Source organism: Saccopteryx bilineata, chromosome 6 (assembly GCF_036850765.1).
Source record: "Saccopteryx bilineata isolate mSacBil1 chromosome 6, mSacBil1_pri_phased_curated, whole genome shotgun sequence".
In the NCBI taxonomy this organism is placed as follows: Eukaryota; Metazoa; Chordata; class Mammalia; order Chiroptera; family Emballonuridae; genus Saccopteryx; species Saccopteryx bilineata.
The window spans coordinates 61,163,139-61,185,682 of record NC_089495.1 but is presented as its reverse complement, the minus strand read 5'-3'; positions in this window follow the sequence as shown (position 1 = coordinate 61,185,682).

Sequence of the window (22,544 nt, the reverse complement as noted above, 5' to 3'; positions counted from 1 at the left end):
GGTGGTCCCGATTGTCCTCTTCAAGCTGTTTTTCCTAGCATGACAGCTTTCTTGCCTCTGATTTAATTCTTCATCTTTCCTCAGTAGTGAACAAGGTGACTACAGCTGCTGGCAATCATCCCAAGTGGGAAGGTATGTCCACAGCACAGAATCTAAGAGTTCTGTTAGAGCCCGAGGCTTCTCTGTGAAAGGGAGTTTCTGAGCCTTCTAATTATTCAAGTCATTAGAGAAAAAAGGAATGTAAACAAAATATGGCTCTTTCCTTTCCCTTCCCTGTGTTAATGGTGCTTCTCTTAAGGTTAAGAGGGGATCTGCTTCCTTTTCATTTTCTTGCCTCCTACTCCATCTTGATAATGGCTCTTGGCTTTATGAGGTGGGTGGAGAAAACAGAGGAGGAAGATATGGAGAGGGCAATTCTGAATCTTCCTGAATAGATCATAGATCATCTTCTCTGCTCTTCATTCCAGTTGTCCTCTAACTCGCTGATTCGATCCTCTGCTCTATCTATCCTGTTTTTAATTCCTTCCATTGTGGTCTTTATTTCTGATATTGTATTTGTCATCTCTGATTCTTTTTTATACTTGCTATTTCTTTATTTAGGTTTTCATAATGACCATCCATTGTTGTTCTAAGATCCCTAAGCATCCTTACAATCATTATTTTGAACTCCGCATCTGGAAGTTTGATTATTTCCATATCACTCAGTTCATCTCTCGAAAGTGTCTCTTGTGGTTTCATTTGGATTGCACTCCTTTGTCTTCTCATCCTCTTTTTTGGGTGTTTCATTTGTAGAGTTGGTTGAGTCTAGGCTTGGTGTTGTCTGCCTCCAGTTTTCAGTTGTGTTATTTCTAGGTCTTCTTGGGTTGGTATCAGCTGTTATCTGTAATCCACTTTCGGATTTGGGCAGCTTTGAAGTCTTGATTTGTTTGTTTTCTTAACAGGTGATAGTCTTGTTTACTAATCTCAGCAGGGGGCTTCCTTGAAACTGTATCCAGGAATGCAATGGGTGTAACCTGAGACTCTGAAGGTCTCTTTAGCCAGCTAATCTCACTGGGGGCAGGGTGTTTTCTCAGCTTCAGTAGGGGGAGGTGTATCTCAGATCTCCATGGAGACCTGAGTTACTGCCCCTCTTCCCCACTTCTTGTTTTCAGCTGTGTCTTCTTGTCCTGATTGGAGCTGGAGAGATGTCTAGAGATCTCTGATCCAGAAGCACTTCAGCTCTGTTTTGTGAAAGGTTCAGTCCCTCCCCCAGCTATGGCTGCCTCCAGCATGGATGAGTCAGCTTTTTTAGTTCATTTCCTGCATTCCTTAGCCCCTCACAGTCTGTTCCTCTCCCTGTCCTTTCCACTTGGGAGATAAACTGGTCTTTTCAATGCACCTCGCTCCCTGGTCACCAGGCAAGTGGCTGTGAGCAGTAGTTTCTGCACTTTTCCCTCTGAGATCCTCTCTGGGCTCTCAGCCTCACCCCTCTCCTCCGTTCTGGTAAGCAGAGGAGGTTCAGGCACTCCCTACCAGGATTGTTGTGGTTTCTTCTTTGCTCCTTGGGTTTTGAGAGCTGTTCTTGCAGTTCAGAGTTGGTTTTTCATGCTGATTTTTCCTAAATTGATTTGTATTCCAGTTTGGTGGTGAGAGCTGGGTGTCTGTGCATCCGCCTACTCCGCTTCCATCTTTTTTTTCCCAGTTACTACCTTCTTTAAAGCTCTAATATCTCTAGGATCTAATGAGACCTTTTTTGCCCCAAAGGAAGGACACTCTATTTCACAAAGAGTTTGAAGTCTCTCTCTGCTTAGTTTTACACTATAATCATCAGAAAATTTAATTTTGAAATTCTTAAGCATACACTTGAGAGAGGTTTGACTATTGCTTTGCCCTTCCCCCATTGATACAAACAATATGAGTACAAATGTCCTTTCCAAGATCACGAAAGGAATTAAAAACTGAAGTTTGTACCAATTTCTAAAATATTCCCTGCTGGGTTGGACCCTGAAGAACCAAAGGACAGAGAGCTTTCAGACAAAGTTTGACATACAAGGGAAGGAGATGCCCCATGAGAAGCTACAAACTGGAAACTCAATCACTGGCACCTGCACTCCTTATTCAGTGTAGAGACAGAGTAACAAATTAAAAGCAAAGAACGAGATCTTGGCAGGAGCAAAATCAAAGAGGGACCCTTTGAGAATAAAGGTCCTCTTAGATAGCTTGTAAAAATAAACAAAAGCAACAAAACAAGCAGAGGTTAAACACATAAGAGAGTAAACCTAAATGTGTCCCAAAACTCTTCTACTAAAACAGACTTCAGATTACTCTCTGCCAATGTCTTGGCCCTGGAGAGCCTATTGTGTGAGTACAATTGTGTCCGATCCTCAATCACAATAGTTACAGATGGCTAGCCACAGTCAGATTCCAGATTGAGCAAATTGCAAATTTGCTCTACTCACCTCCAGAGGCTTTTATGCTGACTCCAAATGGATGAATGGGCATGCTGATTGTCAATGGCTGACTGTTGGCCAGACAGAAAAGGCCAGCAGGGTCCTGGACTGTCTCAGGAGGCACGTCCCCTGCTGGGTTTCCATTTCTGGCAGTCAGGATAAGGCCGGCAGCCCCACTTGTGTGTTTGGCAAAGACAAATGTGTCCAGTGGACATAAATCTCGTTGGGGCCTCCAAAATGTTATATCAAAACAGCGAAGGCCCTGGCCAGTTAGCTCAGTGGCAGAGTGTCGGCCTGGTGTGCAGGAGTCCTGGGTTCAATTCCCAGCCAGGGCACACAGGAGAAGCATCCATCTGCTTCTCCACCCCTCCCCATCTCCTTCCTCTCTGTCTCTCTCTTCCCCTCCTGCAGCCAAGGCTCCATTGGAGCAAAAGTTTGCCCGGGCACTGAGAATGGCTCTGTGGCCTCTGCCTCAGGTGCTAGGATGTCTCTGGTTGCAACAGAGCAATGCCCCAGATGGGCAGAGCATTGCCCCTTGGTGGGCAAGCCCAGTGGATACCGGTCGGGTGCATGCAGGAGTCTGTCTGACTGCCTCCCCATTTACAACTTCAGAAAAATGCAAAAAAGAAACAAACAAAAAACAAACAAACAAAAAAACAGCGAGAAACAGAAGTCTTGCCACTCACACAATTAAGTAGCAAACCTGAGTTTTATTCAAAGCTGGCGACCACACAGAAACCTAAGTCATTCAAATCAATGTGGCTCCGAACACAGTTGAGGGTTAGCTTTAAAGACAAAATTACATAGTGATTGAAGAATGGGGAGGAGAGGAAGCATAGCAGTAAAACAAAGCAGTGAAACAAGCTCTCTTACAATATTTATCAATAAAGTTAATTCAGGAAGAAACATTCTGGAAACATCTTCAACCTTGTGGAAATATCCAAGGCCACAGCCCGGGGACCTTGCCTCAAGGCTAGTGGTAATGAGTCTTTTTTAAAAAGTAACTTCTACTGAAAGTCTCTTTGTTTTAGAGAATGTAAGTTCTGCCAAAAGTTATTTATGCTAAGAGCCTTTCTAGTCTACATTTCACTACCAGATAAAAGCACTTGTCATAAAATACAGTATTGGTTTCAATAAGTGCACTCTTGCAAAAATAATGGAATAATTATAAAAGTTCAATAAATAAAGTCCAAATAAATGTACCAATGAAACAATAAAAAGATTTGAGAAATATTTACTTACATACATAGGCAATTTATACTAATGTCAAAAGATGTAGTACAAGATATTTCAGAAAGGACAGAATAAAAACAATGCAATGGTTAAAGTACATACAAATATTAAGTAAAAAAAAGGGGGGGCATTATTTACATGAGAGGATACACTTGAGCCAAATATGAAACAGTGTTTACGGAAATTTATCAGCTCAAAAAGCTGAAGTTATGCTATGGTCAAGAATACAGCAATAGGGGAATCTCTGAGTTTTCATATTAAGATTTGAAATTTAGAAAGCTAGAAAGAACATTTAGTCTACAGTGTGCCTTATAATATTTTATCTGCTGAAACCTGAGGAAAGGAAGACACTAAAATATCCTGTCTATTTTTCTTAAAGGGTGTCTTGGTTATAATATAGCACAATTTGAACTGATGTTTCTCACCATTAATAACAATATATTGCTGAAAACAAACAAATATAAGATTAATATGTAACAAAAGATTGGCATATGCAGTCGCCACTCAGAAAATGACCAAAATTGTATTGATTACCTACCTTAAACCTCACATAGTTCATTGTGCTTCCTTTACTATTTTGATCAAGTATTTGATTAAGTTAGCATCTCAGCAAATTCATACATCACTGTGTTATGTGATATCTTCTTTAGATATAAGGAGCAGATTTAAGAGAATATATCAACAATGAAAAACATTTAATTTTTTTATCTGAGAACTTTAGGGAAAAATAATTCCATATATTCTGAAAAGATTTATGCTTTTGAACATATTTCATTTAGTCTGAAAAATAATATACTTCTGAAATGTAGGGTATTAATATTTAGAAGTAGAGAAACCTGATCACCAGGTCATTTACTGTGTAGCCTAACAACTTAATTTAATTTTATCAATAAGATGTAAAGTGAAATGAAGAAAAGTGTAAACACATGACTGAATGGATATATCTTATTACTACTGCAATTCAGACTAAACCCATTAGCAGGATTATCTTGGTAGCAATGGATCTAAGGTCACTCATTTTATAATTAGACCGCATTAAAAATGTAAAATTTACTCAGCAGGAACAGGAGAGTGAAATAAGAATATCATAGCAGGAAACAGAACTCTGAAAAAAATATTAAATTTCATATATGATTTGAAGTTGAAAATGTACCCATTTTGGAAACAGCTGATGCATAAGAAGACTATTTTTCTTGGGATCTCTATTTTTCACTCTTCTTTCTGTGCTGTGGCTCTTTTACATTCCTTTGATGATTTCCCTTAGCTTTTGCCCCTACCTCTTATCTCTTATCCTCTCAAAAAGACTGAAATAGGCAGTCTTACTGGGGAAGACATAATCTATTTTATGTTGCTATTTAAAAGCTCCAAAATTCCAGGGTAAAAATTGTATACAGAGAAGCAATCAAACACATCAGCTGGAAACCACCTCTCCTTATGCGAGAACAGACCAGTGCAAACAGCGTGCTCCACTTACTTGACCCACAAGGGCTGTGAAAGCATAGGCGATGATGAAATAGCCTGTTGTGTGGCCCTTGAAAATGTTTACTCTTAGAGACACATTTTATACTTTTTTCTTTTTTTTTTTTATTGTTTGTTTGGCATGGAGTATTAGAGAATTAAGTGTTTTCCTACCGTTAAAACAATACTGTTTCTTTTTACTAGGAAGAAACAATCTGAATCTCAGAAATTATACTTATATTTTTCACATTAACAGGACAAATTATTTTAATTGGTTGTTTGGGATCTAATTGAAAATGCATTATATTGATATAATCTGTAATTTTATTTTAATGTAGTTCAGTAATATTATATAGTCATTATTTTGTGTACACTACATAAATAGCTTACATAACCGCTTAGTTTCTGTTTTTAATCATATTATCAAATGTAGCTAGAGAAATTTCCCCCACATTTTGGAAGGTCTATTAACATTATCTGCCTTAAAATATAGTATTAAACATATGCAAAACTCATTTGGAGAGACCCTTAAAGAGTATTTCAAATCAACAAATGCTCATTCATAACAATAATGAAAAACATTGATAGGTTTTCCACTTTAAGTAAAGATTTTTATTGAATTATGAATTATGAAATATGTACAATTATTTGATTGAGAAATAATATATATGCAAGAGTACATAAATAATTTCTAATTGCACAACCTCATAAATATTTCATATATATATATGACACAGATCCAGAATTATATTTCCAACCCAACAGAAGCTTGCCTACCTTCCCAGTTATTAAGCCAAAATAGCTAATTAATACTCTGATTTCTCTTACCGTGCGTTAATTTTGGCCACACCAGAATATTATACAAGTTAAAATGGAAGAATTTGAGTAAGTTTTATGTTTGAATCAACGTTATCTTTGTATGGTTCAACTCTTCATTGTGTATAGAAGCCATCTGTTGTTATTGTTCTTTATAACTCAGTGCAGGAATATACCACAATTTATTATATATCCTAGATAAATATTTGGTTTTTATGTTGTTGATTGTTATGAGGAGTGGTCAGAAGGTTATAAACATATTTCTATGTTTTTATTTTTTCAAAACATTTTTTCCTGTTTAATTTGCCTTTTGCAACATCTTAAGACACACACACACACACACACACGTATGTATGTTAATATTTAACTTTTCTTTTTTCCTGATATAGGCATGCAAGGCTATAAATTTTCTTTTATTCATAAATAATAAATTTTGAAATACTATATTTTTATTATTATTCAGTTCAAAATATTTTCAATTTTTCATCATGGGTTTTTCTTTGTCCCTTAGATTATTTTGACATATAGTTTTATTGCAAGTATTTATTAATTTTTATATTACTTGTCTGTTAATGGCTGCTAGACTAATTCCACTGTGGACAATTTTCTCTAGTTAATTACCATACTTTGTAATTTGCTGAGACTTGTGTTCTGTCTTATGTTGTGGTCATTTTTGTATATGATGCCTAGCAAACTTGGAAACAATGTGCATTTTTTCATTTGATATAATGATAACTGTATGTTAATCAGGACAAATTTGTTAATTGCATCATGCAGATGTTTTATTTATTTTACTGATCTTTTGATTAATCAGTCATTGGCAAAGCCTTATCTCACCAATATAACTATAAGTATATATATTACTACTTTAAATTATTGTTAAATTTATTTATGTGTTTTGAGTTATAAGTAAAGTAGAGGTCAAATTATACCTTTTGGTCAAATTACCCTTTAATCTTTATGAATCCTTCACTTCTAGTTATGCCTTCAAGTACATATGGTGTACCAAAATACATACCAGCTTTTATATATATATAATAGTATATATATGATATAGATATACACACACACATACAGGAACAGAGATAGAGTCAGCGAGAGGGATAGATAGGGACAGACAGGAACGAGAGAGATGAGAAGCATCAATCATCAGTTTTTCATTTTGACACCTTAGTTGTTCATTGATTGCTTTCTCATATGTGCCCTGACCGCAGGCCTTCAGCAGACCAAGTAACCCCTTGCTCAAGCCAGCAACCTTGGGTCCAAGCTGGTGAGCTTTCACTCAAACCAAATGAGCCCGCGCTCAAGCTGGTAACCTCGGGGTCTCGAACCTGGGTTCTCCAGGTCCCAGTCTGATGCTCTATACACTGCACCACTGCCTGGTCAGGCTATACCAGCTTTTCTGTCTGTGCTTAATGATGTCTAGTTTTCCATTTTTTACTTTAAACTTTTTAGTTATATGTATATATTAGGGGCATGTTTTCTAAGGAGTATATATTTGGTCTTTTTTTCTATCCAAAAATGACAGTGTTTATTTCATTATCTCGTAGCATAACATTAATGCTTTAGATTCAGCCTATCATCTTGCTACTTGATTTTTATTTTATTTGTGTACTTCTATGTCTTTTTGTTCCTCTTTTGACCTTGTTTTAGAGCAAATAAGGAGCTAAGACTCAAACTTGGGAGGAACTAAGGCAAAGGAAGGACTCACAACACATGAAATTCCTTAAATGAAAATTTATTAACTTTAAATAATTGTATCTATGCTACACACAATAATAAAATAAACCTTATACTTAAAAAATAAAATAAATTTTATTTTAATTGAATTTTATATGAGTGAAATTTGTTAACAATTATAGAGGTTCCAGGTGCCCAGTTCTACGACATATCTCTGTACATCGTATTGTTTGTTCACAACCCCGAAGTCAAGTCTTCATCCATCAAAATTTATTCTCCTTTTTCTCTATTCCACCTCCCCATCCCCTGCAATCACCACACTGTTGTCCATGTCCATGAGGTATTTTTTGTCCTTTTTTCTCAATTCCTCCATTTCCTTCTTCCAGCCAGTCCAACTTCCTAAAAGCTGTCAGCTACTCTTTATGTATGAGTCTGTTCTATTTTACTTGTTAGTTCATTTTGTTCTTTAGATTCTACATAAAAGTGAAACCATATACTACCTTTCTTTGACCTGCATATTTCACTTAGCATAATACTCTCCAGGTCCACCCATGCTGTTGCAGATGGTAAGATTTCCTTCTTCTCTATGACCGAAAGTAGTATTACATTTTGTAAAAGTACCACAGCTTTTTTTTTTTTTTTTTTTTGACAGAAACAGAGAGAGAGAGTCAGAGAGAGGGAAAGATAGCGACAATCAGACAGGAAGGGAAAGAGATGTGAGCATCAATTTTTTGTTGCTGCACCTTAGTTGTTCATTAATTGCTTTCTTATATGTTTCTTAATTGGGGGTGGTATGGAGGGCTACTTCAGAGTGAGTGACCCCTTGCTCAAGCCAGCAACCTTTGGGCTCAAGCCAATGCCATGGGGTCATGTCTATGATCCCATGCTCAAGTGAGTTACCCTATGCTCAAGCTGTTGAACCCATGCTCAAGCTAGATGAGCCCATTCTCAAACTGGTGACCAGGGTTTCGAAACTGGGTCCTCTGCATCCCAGAAAAATTCTCTATTCACTGCACCACTGCATGGTCAGGCTGTACCACAGCTTTTTTATCGATTCATCTACTGATGGGCTCAAGGGCTGCTTTCAAATTTATCTATTGTAAATAACACTGTAATGAACATAGTGCTGCAAATATATATATATATATATATATATATATATATATATATATATATATATATATATTTAATTAGCATCAGTATTCTTAAGATATATTGCCAGAAGTGAGGTTGCTGGGTCAAAAGTCAGTCACATTTTCAATTTTCTGAAATAACTCCATACTACTGTTTACTGGGGCTGCATTGATCCACACTGCCACCAACAGTGACCATGGTTCCCTTTTCTGCACACCCTTACCAACACTTGTTTTTTGTTGATTTAATGATGATAACCATTCTGACAGGTGTGAAGTGAATATAATCTTAACTAATTCTATTGATGTTGACTTTTTAGTTTACAATTCTACACATTTTAGATTATGAGTAGATATGTATAACTGCTGATTCAATCAGAATATAAAAGAATTTCACCATTCCACATATCCCTGTCATGTCCCCACTTTATAAGTAACATATTCCTGAATTTCTAATCCAAGCCAAACCACTGGTATGTTTTTTTATCACTCTGGTTTGGTTATTTTGAGTATGTTGAAAATTCTACATAAATAGAATTATAAATTTGTAATTTATTTTTAGACTGGCTTCCTCATTGTCATGCCTTTATGATACACTCAAGTTAATGTGTGCATTGGTTGTTTATTCTTTTTTGTGCTGAGTAGTATTCCATTGAACGAATTAACAACATATATCTATTTAGCCAATGAAGAACATTTAGATTGTACATATATTAAAATTTGAACCTACACTCATACATCATTACCACTCAAATTATGCAGTTTACCTTACGGTTCATTCTTGCTAAATGTTTTTGAACATTCTAATAGATATGTAGTGGTGTCTCATTGTTGCTTTAATTTACATTATTCTGATACCATTTAACATAGAGTATCTTTTAATGTGTTTATTTGGCATCTTTATTTCTTTCTGACGTTTTTTTTGTGGCAGAGACATAGAGAAAGTCAGAGAGAGGGATAGATAGGGACAGACAGACAGGAAGGGAGGGGAATGAGAAACATCAATTCTTTGTTGTGGTTCCTTAGTTGTTCATTGATTGATTTCTCATATGTTCCTTGACCGGAGGCTACAGCAGACTGAGTAATCCCTTACTCGAGCCAGCAACCTTGGGCTCAAGCTGGTGAGCCTTGCTCAAACTAGATGAGTCCACACACAAGCTGGCGAGCTTGGGGGTCTTGAACCTGGGTTCTCCATATCCCAGTCCAATGCTCTCTCCACTGTGCCACCGCCTGGTCATGCTCTTTCTGACTTTTTATGTGCTTATTTGCTGTCCATATATTCTCTTTAGTAAAGTGTCAGTACCTCTTTCCCATTTTTTATTATGTTACTTGTTTACTGACTATCGAGATTGGAATATTATGTGTGTTTGTATGTATGGGTGTATAACACCAGTCTTCTTCACTTCTTTTTCTAAAAATATTTTCTCTTACTTTGAATCTTATCTTATATTTTTATGTTGAAAAGCATTTCTGAAAGCTACTTAATCTGTTCTGCAGTTTGTCTATTTGTTTGTGTTTTTTATTTTATATTTGTTTTTCTGCTTGAAAGTCATCATACTAGCCTCAAACAGCTTAAAATTCAGCAATTACCTTTACTGGAAAACTACTGAATATAGGAATCTATTTTCTACTCTTCTATGATAGATTCTTTGTTATCTTGAATTTTTATCTTCTTTATTTTATTCATATGTATGTTAATTTTCTAACAAAAATGTATGAAATGTTATTTTTAAATATTGATTTGAAACTATTTTTACTTTATATTTTCACTTTATATATAAGCTGAGTCTAGATTTCTAGTTTGAAAGTCATTCTCACTTTAAAATTTTGAGGGCCTTATTTATTATTTTTTTTTTGTATTTTTATGAAGCTGGAAACAGGGAGAGACAGTCAGACAGACTTCCGCATGCGCCCGACCGGGATCCACCCTGCACGCCCACCAGGTGCGAAGCTCTGCCACGACCAGAGCCACTCTAGCGCCCGGGGCAGAGGCCAAGGAGCCACCCCCAGCGGAGGGCCTTATTTTTTTATTTTTTTATTAAGAAACTTGATCTTTTCTAACTGGTTAAGTCATGTGTTAGGCTAAAAAAAATCAATGTCGATCATATGTTACTAAAATCAGATGATGATTATCACAGGATAAATTCTTTAGGAAATGAACTCTGAGAATAGTATTTATATGCAGAGGTATTGAGGAACACTCTCTGATCCAATACCTGTTGGAAAATGAAAGCAGAAAAGGGGGAAGAAGTTCTCTTTACAACAATTGGACCTACATAGTGGTCCCAAGCTGTGGCAATAGGGACAAGTCTTTATAACTCCTATATTGACTATGCTTGAATGCCAGCTGCCACCAGGAAGTGGCAGAAAGTGAGAATAGAGTATATTTTCGTATGATGATTCTCTTCTGCCAAGGGCAATTGCCAAATATTGAGATTATATAAACTGTCAGCTGTCAAACCTTACAGCCACTGGGGGAGTGTATAATTCAGTCTTGAAGGGAGGATTGACATGAGCAGTGCTCCATTAGACTGATATACCTCATTTCATGTCAAATTTCTTTCAGCATGCTAGGATCTCATGCCGTTTTATTTTTGAAATCCATGCTTTCACCTGAGGAAAATGTTCTTAGATTGTTTATTTAACCTTTTCCTATATTCTAAACTTCAGTTCTTGATAATTAGAATTTTCTGAATAAATCTTTAATTTTTTTCTATATTCTTCATTATTTGTTATTTTGTTCTACTTTCTAAGAAAAAATAATTTTAGCTCTATTTCCCACCTCCATTTTTATCTTATTTGAATCTTTCAAGTGGATCTTTAACATTTTTTCTTTGAAAATAAGAAAAAAATAAGTTTATGTTCTTGTTTCATATATATACTTCCTTTCATAGCTCTGGTTTACTCATAATGTTTTAAAATATATTTTTGCCTGCTTCCTGAATCATCTAAGTTTTTTGCCTGATTTCTGTTTTATTTATTTTGTCCTCTTTTTCAAGTATTAATTTGTCCTGTAACATTTGATGACCTGCTGCTTCCCTAGTATACATTAACGAAAATTCATTACAAGGAGATTGGAAAATTTATGTGAAATATTGAAAATTATAGAGTGATTGGTCTTTGCAAAATGACTGTGTAACAAGCTACTTTTATTGTTAAAAGAACTTCATGCCAATAATTCTAGATCTTTTTTCAAGGATAATTCAGATTCTCCCTGGATGAGAAGGTACTCCAGTCTCTTCCTAGACATGTGTTTGTGTATAGGTGGATGTGCACAAGTACTTTTGTGAACTTGGCTATCAGAATTCTAGATAGAAGAGAGAAAGAATGATACATATGGGTTTCTATGAAATGACATGCATATTCACTTTCTGCTATAAATTGAGTGGAAGGCTCTTCAGTTTCTCAGGAACAAATGCTCTTTTTACTTTCAAGATAAGGAGGACGTAATACAAACCTGAGGATCCTAGCTCTTTAAATAGCTTTAAACATAATTAATGCCAGATGTTGTTACTCACCCTATACTCTTGGGCCTCTTAGCCATTAGCCTTTTCAAGTTCTACATTTGGTGAAGTAATTTGTCCAATTTTACTTCTTTCCATCTTCTAAAAAATTGTCAGTCTCACTAATTCATTATTATCTTTTGTCTCATGATATCTGCCTTTATACATTAATATTCTTTTTTATTTTTTACTATAATTTTAGTGGACTTTCAGAGCTTGTGAAAATGCACACACCAGAGCAATTATTTAATATGAATTTTTTCAATATATTCCAGAGCTTTTCTGGTAATTTTTGTACATTTTTAGTTTATTAGCAGTGTTTTCTTTAATTTTTTAATCGATTTTAATTTATTATGTTTGCATAGTTAAAAGTGTACCCCTGAATATATCTCTCTCCATCCCCCCCCTTGTTCTCCTTGATACCTCCTTTGCCCCTTCCCCCCACCGCCTTCCCTTGTTTCCTCTATAATTAACTATCCTGCCCTCTATCTCTCTGTGTTCTGTTTATATACTTTCACTAATGTCTTTCCTTTCTTTGATCCCCTCCACTCATCCCGTTTCCCTCTGGACTCTTTGACCCATTCTCTGCCTCTCTTCCATTCCTCAGTTCACATTGTTCTTTGCATTCCTCATATGACTGAAGTCATATGATATTTTTCTTTCTCTGCCTGGCTTATTTCGCTTAGGTAATAGACTCCAGGTTTATCCATGTTGTTGCAAAGGGTAAGATTTCCTTTTTTTTTTTTCCACAGCCACATGGTAGTCCATTCTGTATATGTACCACTGCTTTTTAATACATTCATCTACTGATGAACACTTGGGCGTTTCCAGATCTTGGCTATTGTAAACAATGCTGCAATAAACATGGGGATGCATTTCTAATTTTGAATGAGTGATTTGTTATTCTTAGGATATATTTCTGGAAGTGGGATAGCTGGGTCAAAAGGCAGTTCCAGTTTTAATTTTTTGAGGAATCTCCATATTGTTTTTCCACATGGCTGCACCAGTCTGTATTCCCACCAGCAGTGCAGGAGGGTTCCCTTTTCTCCATATCCATGCCAGCACTTATTATGTGTTGTTTTGTTAACGAGCGCCATTCTGACTGGTGTGAGGTGGTATCTCATTGTGGTTTTAATCTGAGTTTCTCTAATGATTAGCGATGTTGAGCCTTTTTTCATCTGCCCATTGGCAATCTGTATGTCCACTTTGGAGAAGTGCCTATTCAGTTCTTTTGCACAATTTTTTATTGAATTGTTTATTTTTTTGGTCTTGAGTTTTACAACTTCTGTATAGATTTTGGTTATTAACCCCTTATCAGATGTATTGGGGAATATGTGCTCCCATTGTGTGGGTTGTCTTTTTATTTTGTTCATGTTGTCTTTTGCTGTGCAAAAGCTTTTTGGTTTGATATAGTCCCATTTGTTCATCCTGTCCTTTATTTCACTTACCTGTAAAATTAAATCACCAAATATATTGCTGTGAGAGATGTCGGAGAGCTTACTGACTGTTTTCTTCCAAGATTATCATGGTTTCATAACTTACATTCAAGTCTTTTATCCATTTTGAGTTTATTTTTGTTAATTGTGTAAGTTGGTAGTCTACTTTAAATTTTTTGCATTTATTTATCTAATTTTTCCAGCACCATTTGTTAAAGAGACTGTCTTCACTCCATTGTATGCTTTTATCTCCTTAGTCAAATATCAATTGACCATAAAGGTGTGGGTTTATTTCTGGGTTCTCTGTTCTGTTCCATTGATCTATATGCCTGTTCTTATGCCAGTAACAAGTTGTTTTAAGTCAATGACCTTGTAGTATAACTTGATATCAGCAAGTGTGATACCCGCCATTTCATTTTTTTTTCAAGTTTGCTGAGGCTATTCATGTTTTTCTTTCAGTTCCATATAAGTTTTTGAAATATATATTCTATAAATTTGAAGTATTCCATTGGTAATTTAATAGGAATTGCATTGAATTTATATATTGCTTTGAGTAGTTTAGACATTTTAATTATATTTATTTTTCCTGTCCATGAACACGGTATGTGCTTCCAGTTGTTTGTATCTTCCTTGATTTTTTTTTATCAATGTTTTATAGTTTTAACGTCCTTGGTTAAATTCACTTCTAAGTACTTTATTTTTTTGTTGTTGTAATAGTGAAGGAGATTTTTTTAAATTTCTCTTTTGACAGTTCATTGTTGGTGTATATAAATGCCACTGATTTCTGAATATTGATTTTATACCCTACCACCTTGCTGAATTCATTTATCAGTTCTAGTAGTTTTTTGACTGAGATTTTGGGTTTTCTATGTACAGGATCAAGTTATCAGCAAATAATGATAGTTTTACTTCTTCTTTTCTAACTTGAATGCCCTTTATTTCTTCTTGTCTGATTGCTGTAGCTAGGACTTTATAACTATGTTGAATAAGAGTGGTAAAAGGGGACACTCCTTCCTTTTCCTGTTTTTAAGGGAATTGCTTTTAATTTTTGCCCATTGAGTATGATGTTCTCTTATGTTAGTCATAGATGACCTTTATCATATTGAGATATGTTCTCTGTATTTCCACTTTGCTGAGAGTTTTGATCATGAATGGGCACTGGATTTTATAAAATGTGATAAATCACATTGATTGATTTGCAAATATTGTACCAGCCTTGCCTCCCCAGAATAAATCCCAGTTGATCATGATGCATGATTTTTTCATATATTGCTGGAACTGATTTGCTAAATTTTGTTTAGAATTTTAGCATCTACATTCATCAGGGATATTGGCCTATAGTTTTCTTTCATTGTAGTGTCTCTGCCTGGTTTTGGAATGAGGATTATGTCCGCTTCATAAAAAGAGTTTGGATGTTTTCCCTTCTCTTGAATTTTTTGAAATAGCTTGAGAAGAATAGGCGTTAGTTCTTATTTGAATATTTGGTAAATTTTGCCTGTGAAACCATGAGGCCCAGAACTTTTGTTTTTTGGGGAATTTTTTGATAACTGTTGCAATCTCTTTTGGTGTAATCAGTCAAATTACGTTTTCTAATTCTTCCAAATTGATTTTTGAATGATTAAAGTTTTTAAGTAATTTATCTATTTCATCTAGGTTGTCCCATTTTGGGGCATACAGTTTTCCATAGTATTTTTTTACAATTCTTTGAATTTCTACTGTGTCAGTTGTTATTCTCCTCTCTCATTTCTAATTTTATTTATTTGAGCCCTCTCTCTTTTTTTCTTAGTGACTCTGGTTAAAGGTTCATCAATTTTTTTTTTACCTTTTCAAGGAACCAGCTCTTGGTTTCATTGATCTGTATATTTTTTCTTGCCTTTATGCCATTTATTTCCACTCTGATTTTTATTATTTCTTTCCTTCAACTTCCTGTGGGCTTTACTTGCTGTTCTTTTTCTAGTTCTTTTAGGTGCAAGGTTAATTTGTTAATTAGAGATTTTCCTTGTGTCTCATGGTATGCCTGTAATACTATGAACTTCCCTCTTAGGACTGCTTTAGCTGTGTCCCATAAATTTTGAGTTGTTGTATGTTCATTTTCATTTGTTTCAAGGAAGTTTTTTTATTTCTTCCTTGATTTCATTGTTAAACCATTCATTGTTTAATGGTATGCTATTTAGTCTCCAAGGGTTTGAATGTTTTTTAGTTTTTCTATTGTAGTTGATTTATAGTTTTATGCATTGTGGTCAGAGAAAGTGCTTGATATGATTTTATTCTTCAATTTATTAAGACTTGCTTTATGCAATATCATGTGGTCTATCCTAAAGAATGTACCATGAGCACTTGAAAAAAATTTATATTCTGCTGCTTTGTGGTGAAAGGTTTTGAAGATATCTATTAAATTCAATTGATCTACTATGTCCTTCAAGTCTGCTGTTTCTTTGTTGATTTTTTACCTGGAAGTTCTATCCATTGATGTTAGTGGGTTATTAAAATTCCCTAATATTATAGTATTGCTGTTGATCTCACCCTTTTGTCCATCAAAATCTGTTTTACATATTTAGTTGCTCCTATATTAGGCACATATATATTTATAATAGTTATAGCTTCCTATTGCAATGCTCCTTTTTTCATTATATAGTGACCTTTTCTATGCCTTACTATAGTCTTTGTTTTAAAGTTAATTTTGTCAGATATTAGTATTGCTACCCCAGCTTTTTTTTTTTTCATTTCTCTTTGTGTGAAATATTTTTTTCAATTGCTATACTCTCAGTCTATGTGTATCTTTTGTTCTGAGGTGGGTCTCTTGGAGACAGCATATGTACAGGTCCTGTTTTCTTATCCATGCAGCTACCCTATGTCTTTTGATTGGAGAATTTAATTGTTTACATTTAAGGGTATTATTGATATGTAGTTGTTTACTGCCATTTTATTCTTTACATTATAATCCTCTTTTTCTCAATTTTGTTTTCTTTTGCTCTTTTTACATCAAGCTCCTTAACATTTCCTGCAGTATTTGTTTGGTTGCAATGAATTACTTGAGTTTTGTTTAGTTTTGTTTTTTTCTGGGAAGCTTTTTATTTCTCCTTCAATTTTAAACAATAATCCTGCTGGATAAAGAAGTCTTTTTTCTTTTTCTTTTTATTTATTTATTTATTTTTGTAGGAGAGACAGAGAGAGTCAAAGAGAGGGACAGATAGGGACAGATAGAAGGGAAGGGAGAGAGATGAGAAACATCAATTCTTTGTTACAGTTCCTTAGTTGTTCATTGATTGATTTCTCATATGTGATTTGAATGAGGTGCTACAGCAGACCAAGTGACCCCTTGCTTGAGCGTGCAACCTTGGGCTCAAGCTGGTGAGATTTGCTCAAACCAGATAAGCTCGCACTCAAGCTGTTGACTTCAGGGTCTCGAACCTGGGCCCTCCACATCTCAGTTTGATGCTCTATCCACTGTGCCACTGCCTTGGTCAGGCAAGAAGTTTTGATTATAGGCTCTTATTTTGCATTACTTTGAATATATCTCTTGCCATTACCTTCTGGCCTCAAGTGTTTCTGTTGAGAAGTCTGATATCATCTTTATGGGGGCTCCTCTATAAGTAATTGACTTCTTTTTTCTTGCTCTTTTTAGTATTTTTTCTTTATCTCTTAACTTTGATATTTTAATTATGAAATGTCTTGATATAGGCCTCATTTGGGATTTTCTTTATTGGGACTTTCTGTGCTTCTTGAACTTGTGTGACTTTTTTCTTTATTAATTTAGGAAAGTTTTCAGCTATAATTTCTTCAAACAGGTTCTCTATCCCTTGTTCTTTCTCTTCTTCTTGAGGAACCCCTATGATACAGATGTTATTTCTCTTCAAATTGTCACAGAGTTCTGTTATCTTTTCCTCAGACCTTTTTGAGCTTCTTTTCTTTTTGCTGCTCTATTTCTGTGTTTTTATTTATCTTGTCCTCTAATTCACTGATTCAGTCCTCTGCTTCATTCAGCCTACTGTTGCTTCCTTCTAGTATAGTCTTCATTTCTGATATTATAATTGCCACTTCTGATTAATTTTTCTTATGATTTCAGTGTTCTTTTTGATGCTTGCAATTTCTTTATTTAGGTGCTTATCAAGTCCATCCATTATAGCTCTGAGATCCTTAAGCATCCTTGCAATCATTATATTAAACTCTGCATCCAGCAATTTGGTTACTTCCATCTCATTCAGTTCTCTTTCTAGGGATTTCTCTTGTTGATTCCTGTAGTTTACATTCCCCTGTCTTCCTGTTTTTTCTGTGTGAGGTTTGCAAGCTTTTTAGAGTTGTTGGTCTGAGGTTGGTTTATGGAATATGGCTTCTCCTCCAGGACTTTATCCCTCAGCCTCTGCTGAATGCTCAGACTTTAATTCTCCTTAACAAGTACAGCTACTTAAAAGTTTTAATTCCCCTGCTGTTTGTTTGCTGAGCCCAGCAGGGAGCGTCTGTGTTTAGGAGGGTGAAAGTGGGTGTATCTTGTTTTTTGACCTCAGTTGAAACTCTTATCCAGAAATGCAGTAGGTGTGACCTCTGCAAATCTGAACGTGTGGTATGCCCAGTGATTCTCTGGGGGAGGATGTGTTCTCCATATCGGAAGGAGGAGGTGTAGCTCAGGTCTCCCTGGAAACCTGAGTTACTGCCCCTTCCCTTTACTTTCTTTTTTCTGAACAACCTTTTGCACTGTTTGGCGCTGGAGAGCTTTTTGGAGATGGGTCAACTGGTTCCACACTAGGTTTGTGCAGGATGGAGGGAATGACCTCTCCCCTAGCTATGGCCGCCTCAGAACTGGAGAATGACTCAGCTTAAGTGTTCTTTTCCCCATCGCCATTTGTGTCCCTGTGTCTCAATCTTCCCATTCTCCTCAAGCAAGACCAGTTTTCTCAGCCCTTCTTGCCCCCAAAACCCTAAGCAAGTGGCTGAGAGCAATATTTTCTGCACTAGTCCTTTAAGGCTGTAACTTCTTTCACCAGCTGCTTCCCACACACAGAACTCTCGCTTCTCCCCACTCAATACTGTCAGCCTGTCTCCTCCAGTCCCTGGGTTTCTAGGCTGGGGCTCCAGTCCTGGGACTAAGGATCCTTGCCTCTCAGGGTCTCTTGACTCACAATGAGAGACCTTCTGGACCTTCAGCCTTAGCCTCACCTCACTCCTGGGAGCAAGGGAGTCCCCACCATGCCCCCACACTCCCTACCAGGCTCAGTTTAGATTCTTCTGTACTCCTTGGTTTTTGAGTCCTGTTTTTTAAGTTGAGAGTTAGTTTTTCATGATGATTTTTCTTAAATTAATTTGTAATCCAGTTTGGTCATTGGAGGTGGCAGTCAGTGCGTCTGCCTACTCTTGTGCCATCTTGGAATCTGTGACTTCTTTAAATTTCACATACAAATATAGTTAATATATTGAAAAAGGTACTATGTAGTAGTGTTACCTTCTTCTATAGGTGAAATAATAAGCATAATACAGTTATCAGGATTTGGAACTGGTAAAATCTGAGGAAGTATTTATATTAGACTTGAAAATAATTTAAAAGTGTTGGATTGCTATGGTATTATATGGGAAACGAATATTATTTTTCAATACATTGATATTACAATTCATTGGAAGAAAACCTGATGGAAAATTAATACAGCAATACCTCTCTGAATGGCTCTATAAATGGAATTTATTCAACAGAGCCAATTTCTGTTTAAAGACTGTCATTAAAGACTGTTATTATAAATGTGCATTTGTTGAAGTTCTGAAATGAAATAGCAAGCATGTATACATATGAAGTATTATGTATATTATTATAATAACATATATTTATATATAAATTTACATTATATACACATTTAGGCCATTTGAAAATTTAATGGTCTGATTTTTGAGATCTAATATTGTGTTAAAAGACTGAATGTTGGTACTATTTAAGCATTATTAAAGATGGTTGATTTTATTTTAAAAACATGTTCTCCATAAGTAAGAAATGCATGTAATTATATAAGAAATATATTTTTACCTATGTGTGCTTTTCACTTTATCCAGTGTACAGAAACAGTATGAGAATTACATAAAAATATATATATATATATATATATATATATAAATTTTGAGAAATATTAGGGACAAATAACTCATTATCTTGTGCCTAATAATAAGATAACTGGATCATCTACCAGTTTATGACCCTGAAGTGATATTATTCTTTTTTTTTTTTTTTTTTTTTTTTTAAGCTGGAAACGGGGAGAGACAGTCAGACTCCCGCATACGCCCGACCGGGATCCACCCGGCACGCCCACCAGGGGCGACGCTCTGCCCACCAGGGGGCGATGCTCTGCCCTTCTGGGGCGTCGCTCTGCTGCGACCAGAGCCACTCCAGCGCCTGGGGCAGAGGCCAAGGAGCCATCCCCAGTGCCCGGGCCATCTTTTGCTCCAATGGAGCCTCGGCTGCGGGAGGGGAAGAGAGAGACAGAGAGGAAGGAGGGGGTCGGGGTGGAGAAGCAAATGGGCGCTTCTCCTATGTGCCCTGGCCGGGAATCGAACCCGGGTCCCCCGCACGCCAGGCCGACGCTCTACCGCTGAGCCAACCGGCCAGGGCATATTCTTTACATACTGATAAATATAACCAAAAAAAATCTCCAAATTTTGTCATGTATCTTTTGTCATGACTTATGTAAATTTAGTCAGGATTTCATTGACCAGTTATAGAAAATGTTATATTTATTATTATCAATAAAGTTAGCAAATCAATAAAACAGGTTATATGTCATAGAAAAGATAGGAAGAAGTTCCAGAAAACTATCAGACAAAAAGAAAAAAGAGAAAAGAGAATTATGAGAACAAACTGGATGGTTCCAGAAAGCATACTCACTGGAGAATAATAGAAGTTATGTGTCTAAATATATAATTGTATTTGTTATTATATGATTAATTGTTAATGTTTTGGAGAAAATGAGGAGACTAGAAGAATTCAAAATATGTGAGGAGTATAAAGAGAAGTGGTTTCAGATAGGTAAATTTTCCATTTTTAATAGATATGTTCCACAGGAGAAAAAAAAAGCTAAAATTAAAACATCAGTGAAGGCCCTGGCCAGTTGGCTCAGTGGTAGAGAGTCAGCCTGGCGTATAGAGGTCCCGGGTTTGGTTCCTGGCCAGGGCACACAGGAGAAACGCCCATCTGCTTCTCCACCCCTCCCCCTCTCCTTCCTCTTTCTCTCTTCCCCTCCCGTAGCGAGGCTCCATTGTAGCAAAGATGGCCCGGGCGCTGGGGATGGCTCCTTGTCCTCTGACCCAGGCGCTAGAGTGGCTCTGGTCGTGACAGAGCGACGCCCCGGAGGGTCAGAGCGTCGCCCCCTGGTGGACAGAGTGTCGCCCCCTGGTGGGCGTGCTGGGTGGATTCCGGTCAGGCGCATGCAGGAGTCTGTCTGTCTCTCCCCGTTTCCAGCTTCAGAAAAATACAAAAAAAAAAAATAATAATAAATAAAAAATCAGTGAAGAATTGAGCAAGTCTATGCATTTAAAAATAAAAAGTTGAACTTGTCTCTGGAAAATACTTATAAATATAGTGGTAGATAAAAAGGGTATTCTGTTATTTATTATTACCTTTTAATTAGATTTGGTATTCTATCTATATGTACTACTTAAGAAAACCTTAACTTATTAATCTAAATATAAAATTTTAAAAAGTATACTTTATATACATAACTACTAACACTTTGCTTCAAAAATTTGCACACAACTACTTTATAAAATTAATTTTATTTTATTAGTAAATATTTTCACCATCTGAAAAATCAGAACACATGAAAAAATACTCATTCTTTCTAATATTTCTGAAACTTAAGTTATATAGATATCCTAATGTGTATATATATTTATGTATAAATCAAAATAAAAAGATTGTTTTCAAATGTTTGGGACCAATATTCACTGAAATGCACCTATCTATCATCTATCTATCAACTATCTATCTATCTATCTATCTATCTATCTATCTAATTATCTATTAAACCATTGCTAAAAACTACTTGAGTAATTCAACTGTAGGAAACTTAGGGACTTGGCAGTAAATTCCAGATATTAATAATCAGTATATTTTTATTAGATTAGATAGAGACTATACACATAAAAACATACAGATATATGTAAATTATTATAGAGGTATTAAAATTGAGTACTTTATGAAGACATAAACATTGTTATTTTTCTAAAGCATTTTGTCTGTAAAAGTTATTCAGAAAAATGTGCCCATTATATGGATTTAAGAAATTCTTGCTTTAGAAAAACTGCTTGCTAGATACACAGCTAGGAAATTAGAAATCATGCCCTAGTTATTTCTTCAGTTTTCCTACATGGTTAGAGAAGAGAGCATCAGTCTCACAAAATGGGACTAATTCTTTTTTTTTTTTTTTTTTTTTTTTTACTTTAAAGCTATAATCAGCGGGGAAAGGTAAGGGGTGAAAGGCAACAGTATCACACATAGCTTCCTCATCTGACTTCAGAATGAAAACTTATCACAGTATATTATAAAGAAGTTTTTATTTCTTTTTTTCTTTTTTTTTCTTTTTTTTTTTCGTTAAAAGTTGCTGCTGCTTCCACCAATTAATGGGGAAATTAGCTTCTTATCTGACCAACTGTAGACAGAATACCACTGCTGTTATTGACCACTGTGCCCTGAGAGAAGACAACCATATCTGGATTATTAGAGAAAATTAGAGGTGGGAAGCATTCTGAAACACTCCCTGCTGAACTTTTGACTTTGGAAGTTATAGTACTTCATCCCTGTTTAATGGATTTGAAGTTTGAATCCAGCAGAGATGTAGCAGCATCCTGCGGTCAGTTGAATGGACACATGCCGTGTACTTTGTA